Below are 6,000 nucleotides of genomic sequence, written 5' to 3'. Positions count from 1 at the left end.
CAAGTCAATGGTTCAGTGATTTGTGTGATTCGTGCTCCAAATAGAACATTCTAGCAACAAAGACCAAATTTCTCAGAGAAAGGAAATTAACCTACCAGTCATCTTTCATTCAAATTGTGTGATGAATATCTTCTTTGCTCTGTTTCTCCTCTAGAACTGAGAAAGTTTCCATTATTCTTGGCAGATTTAAAATAACAAATGTTATAAAATTGATTTATGTTTTTCAAATGCATTTATTCATAAAACGGAGATGTGGAAGCTTGCAGAACAGGTTCTATAAGACCACATAAGTTGTGAGAACATGTGCTGTGTCACACACATGAGCCATGTCTTCAAGCTGTTCTTTAGAGGCCAACAATCCAGCACCCAAACTGCGGTACCAGAGAAATTTGAAAACATCTAGGAGTGACATGTCAATGGACCATGAAAGCACAGGTCCTTACAGTCCTGCTGAAAAAATGGGCAAAATGCCAGGGGCTTCAGATTCATACAAACCCTAGATAACCTCTTTCTGTGAACCATGAGCACAGAAAGTGTTGTGTCAAAATGTTGTATGGCCGCTTCACAGTTTGCTGAATTATGATATCCAAAAGGGGACGATAAAATGAACTGTAGAATAAAGAGTCCCATAACAATTTACTTTTTGTTCTCAGGATATGCCCTGCTTTAAGTTATTACTTCCTGTTGCAGTCTTTCTTAATGCCACACAGTTACTTGTCTAAACCTACCTACACTTCTGTTAAAAGCCAGACTAGCTGTTAACGCCTAGAAGGAGTCTGACACAATTCCCTGAGGAATAATTACTTCTCCTTCCCAGATATTTTCATAGTGTTCTTCAGATAACTTTGTTTTGGCATTTGTCATAGAGAGCTTAAATCCATTACTCGTTAAGTGTGCGTAAATTCCCCTGAGTTGGGCTACTACACAGTAGTGACCATATTTTTAAAAATTCTTTTATCTACCATACATTTTAATAATGCAGGTGGGGGCTTCCCTGCTGGCGCAATGGTTAAGAATCCACCTGCCAATGCAGGGGACATGGGTTCAAGTCCTGGTCCGGGAAGATCCCACATGCTGCGGAGCAACGAAACTCATGTGCCACAACTACTGAACCTGTGCTCTAGAGCCCACGTGCCACAACTACTGAAGCGCCCATGCTGCACAACAAGAGAAGCCACCGCAATGAGAAGCCCGCACACCGCAACAAAGAGTAACCCCCGGTCGCCACAACTAGAGAAAGCCCGCATGCAGCAACGAAGACCCAATGCAGCCATAAATAAATAAATAAATATATATATTAAAAAAATAGTAATGCAGGTGGAACTGAAATAATAGGTTACAATTGTTTTATTATTTTTTATGGAAGTATAGTTGATTTACGATATATTAGTTTCAGGTGTACAGCATAGTGATTCAGTACTTTTAGAGATTATACTCCATTAAAAGTTATTACAAGATACTGGCTGTAATTCCCTGTGCTGTACAATGCATCCTTGTTGCTTATCTTTTTATACACAATAGTTTGTATCTCTTAAGCCCATGCCCCTATCTTGCCCCTCCACTCTTCGCTCTTCCCTCTGGTAACCACTAGCTTGTTTTCTGTATCTGTGAGTCTGTTTCTGTTTGCTATTTACATTTGTTTGTTTATTTTTTAGATTCCACATATAAGTGCTATCATAAAGTATTTGTCTTTCTCTAACTTATTTCACTAAGCGTAATATTCTCTAGGTCCATCTGTGTTGCAGCAAAGGGCAGAATTTCATTCTTTTTTATTGGCTGAGCAATATTCCATCGCATATATGTACTATATTTTTTTATCCATTCATCTGTTGATAGATACTTGGGTTGCTTCCATACCTTGACTATTGTAAATAGTGCTGCTATGAACAGTGGGGTGCACACATCTTTTCGAATTAGTGTTTCTGGTTTTTTCCTATGTATACCTAGGAGTGGAGTTGCTGGATCAAATGGTAGTTCTATTTTTAGTTTTTGAGTAACCTCCACACTGCTTTCCATAGTGGCTGCACCAATCTACATTCCCACCAACTGTGTACAAAGGTTCCCTTTTTCTCCACATCCTCACCAACATTAGTTGTTTGTAAACTCATTGATGATAGCCATTCTGACAGGAGTGAGGTGATATCTCATCGTGGTTTTGATTTGCATTTTCTCTAATAATTAGCAATGTTGATAATCATTTCATGTCCCTGTTTGCCATCTGTATGGTTTCTTTGGAAAAAATGTCTATTCAGGTCTTCTGCCCATTTTTTATTAGATTTTTTTTTGGATATTGAGCTGTATGAACTGTTTGTATATTTTGGATATTAACTCCTTATTGGTCATATCATTTGCAAATATTTTCTCTCATTCCATAGGTTGTCTTTTAGTGTTGTTGATGGTTTCCTTTGCTGTGCAAAAGCATTTAAGTTTATTTAGGTCTCATTTGTTTATTTTTCCTTTAATTCTTTTGCCTTAGGGAACAGAAACCTCAAAAATATTGCTACAATTTTTGTCAAAGAGTGCCTATATTCTCTTCTGAGAGTTTTATGGTTTCCCGTCTGACTTTTAGGTTTTTAATCCCTTTTAAGTTTATTTTTGCATATAGTGTGAGGAAATTTTCTAATCTCATTCTTTTACATGTAGCTGTCCAGGTTTCTCAGCACCATTTATTGAAGAGACCATCTTTCCTCTGTTGTATATTCTTGCCTTCTTTGCCATAGATTAACTGACCATAGATGTGTGGGTTTATTTCTGGGCTCTCTATCCTGTTCCATCAATCTATGTGTCTTTTTTTGTCCCCCATACCATGCTGTTTTGATTACTGTAGCTTTGTTGCTTTGTAGTATAGTGTGAAGTCTGGGAAAGTCCAGCTTCGCTCTTTTTTCTCCAGAATGCCTTGGCAATTTGGGGTCTTTTGTAGTTTCATATGAACTTTAATATTATTTGTTCTACTTCTGTGAAAAATATTGTAGGTATTTTGATAGAGATTGCATTAAATCTGCAGATTGTTTTGGTTAGTATGGCTATTCTGACAATACTGATTCTACTAATCCAAGAGCATGGGATATCTTTCCATTTCTTTGTATCAGCTTCAATTTCCTTCATCAGTGTTTTATAGTTTTCAGTGCATAGGTCTTTCATCTCCTTGGTTAAATTTATTTCTAGGTATTTTATTCTTTTTGATGTGATTTTTTTTTACTCTTTCTGATAGTTCATTATTAGTGTGTATAGAAAAGCAACAGATTAATATACAGATTTCTGTATATAAATCTTGTATCCTGTGACTGTTGAATTCATTTATTCTAATGTTTTTTGGTGGAGACTTTAGAGTTTCTATATAAAGTATCATGTCATCTGCAAATAGTGACAGTTCTACTTCTTCCTTTCCAATCTGGATGCCTTTTATTTCTTTTCTGATCGCTGTGGCTAGGATTTCTATTACTGAGTTAAATAGAACTGGTGAAAGTGGGCATTCCTTTCTATTCCTGACATTACAGAAAAGTCTTTCGGCTTTTCACCGTTGAGTATGTTAAGCTGTGGGTCTGTCATAAATGGCCTTTATTATGTTGAGATATGTTCCCTATATACTAAATTTGATGAGAATTTTTCATGAATGGATGTTGAATTTTGTCAAATGCTTTTTCTGCATCTATTGAGAAGATCATGTGATTTTTTTATACTTCCTTTGTTAATGTGGTATACTACATTGATTAATTTGGCAATATTGAACCATCCTTGGTTCACTGGAATAAATCTCACTTGATCATGGTACATGATCCTTTTATATATTGTAGGATTCTAACTGCTAACATTTTGTTGAAGATATTTGCACCTATATTCATAAAAGACCTGAGCCTGTCATTTTCATTTTTTGTAGTGCCTATCTAGTTTTAGTATCCGGGTAAATATGGCCTCACAGAGTGAATTTGGGAGTGTCTGTCCTCTTCAATTTTTTGGAATAGTTTGAGAAGGATAGGTATTAGCTCTTCTTTATATGTTTGGTAGAAGTCCCTTGTGAAGTCATCTGGTCCTAGATTTCTTGATTTCTGTAATTTTTAAATTACAAATTCAATTTCACTACTAGTGATCATCTGTTAAGATTTTCTGTTTCTTCTTGACTCAGTCTCGGCAGGCTGTATGTTTCTAGAAATTTGTCCGTTTCTTCTAGATTGCCCAATTTGTTTGTGTATAACTGTTCATAGTATTCTTATGATTTTTTATATCTCTGTGGTTATTGGCTGTTTTTTCTCCTCTTTCATTCCTTATTTTATTTAGGTCCTCTCTCTTTTCTTCTTAGTGAGCCTGGCTAAAGGTTTATCAATTTCATTTATCTTTTCAAAAAGACAGCTCTTAGTTTCATTGATCTTATCTATTTTTATATCTATTTTATTTCCTATCTGATCTGTATTGTTTCCTTCCTTCTGCTGACATTGGGCTTTGTTTATTCTCCTTTTTCTAATTCCTTTAGGTGGTAGGTTAGGTTGTTTGAGATTCTTCTTGTTTCTTGAGGGTCTGTATTGCTATATACTCCCCTCTTAGAACTGATTTTGCTGCCTCTCATAGATTTTGGAAAATTGTGTTCTCATTTTCATTTGTCTTAAGATATTTTCTGATTCCCTCTTTGATTTCTTTATTGGCTGATTGGTATTTTAGTAGCATGTTGCTTAGTCTCCATGTGTTTGTTCTTTTCCCATTTTTCTTTCTATGATTGATTTCGTATTTCATACCCTTGTGGTCAGAAAAAAAAAGCTTGATATAATTTCTATCCTCTTAAATTTGGTGAGACTTGTTTTGTGGCCTAGCATGTGATCTCTTCTGGAGAATGTTCCATATGCCTTGCTGTGATGTGGAGCGAGCAAGGCCAAACATCCACTAGGCTTGAGCAGGAGCATGTGCCAGGTGGGTCACAGGAAACCTGGCAGCTGCTCTTTCCTGCCTCCCTTGGGGGAAGTCAGCACATGTGTACTCCTCACCAGCAGAGTCCAGTCTTACCACAGCCCTCTTGTTATTGCCAGAGGTCCTCCAACCAGCCAAGGAGGTTTGTCTCCCATGTGTAGGACCCAGGACTGTGGCTCTCAAACTGTGGCTCTCAGCTTTCACTGCCCAGGGTTGGTATCTGTCTGTATATTCTCCCTGCTGGGGGCACAGGTCTCAACCTGACTGCTTTTCTTCCCTTCCTACCTGATTACATGTGTATCTTTCTTATACCCTTAGTTGTACAGGAATCCTTCTGTCAGATTCCAGTTTGTTTTCAGTGAGAATTGTTCCACATTGTAGATATCTTTGTGATGTGTTCGTGGGGGGAGGTGAGCTCCACATCCTCTTACCCTTCCATCTCCAGAATTGTTTGCTTTAGTAAAGGTTTCATTAGGAAAACAAAAAGAAGAGCTGGTAGAATGTTCCTCAAAATACATTAAGCACACACAAAAGACGAAGATGAATAAATAAACACTTCAATTATTTACTTAGTTTAATTCTCCCTTACTTGTTCTTTATTTAAGCTACAAATTTTAGAACTCTGGTAATTGCAACTATTGACTCTAGCATTCATCAAATATTTTCTTTTTGGGACGTGATGTAAAAGTTAGGGATGTAACTAATCAGATATACAGATAAAGTTTAAGTTAAGAAACTTAAGTTTTATACATATCTCTGTCATTTGTTTAAACTTGAACTCAACATTATCAAAATGTTTACCAAATGTGTCAGGATTATAAATGCAGTCAAATCTCAAAGTTTGTATTTTGCTCTCATCCCTTTTATTTCCATAGAGGAAAAATGCTGTTTAAAAAGCTTTTCAGTTTACATTTCTAAATGACTTTAGAATTTTAAAGACTAGTTAGATAAATTGCTTTAAAGCTATAGAACTTTGCATTCCAGTCCAGAGACCATTTTTATATATCTGCTTTATGACACAAGCATAGAGTTACAACAAGATCAAATAATGTTACTCTTTTCAAAACTGCTAATGAGTGTAATTGCTATGTTTCTGTCATTTTC

Source organism: Grampus griseus (assembly GCF_964374135.1).
Source record: "Grampus griseus genome assembly, chromosome: 3".
Lineage (NCBI taxonomy): Eukaryota > Metazoa > Chordata > Mammalia > Artiodactyla > Delphinidae > Grampus > Grampus griseus.
This window is presented reverse-complemented; position numbering follows the sequence as displayed.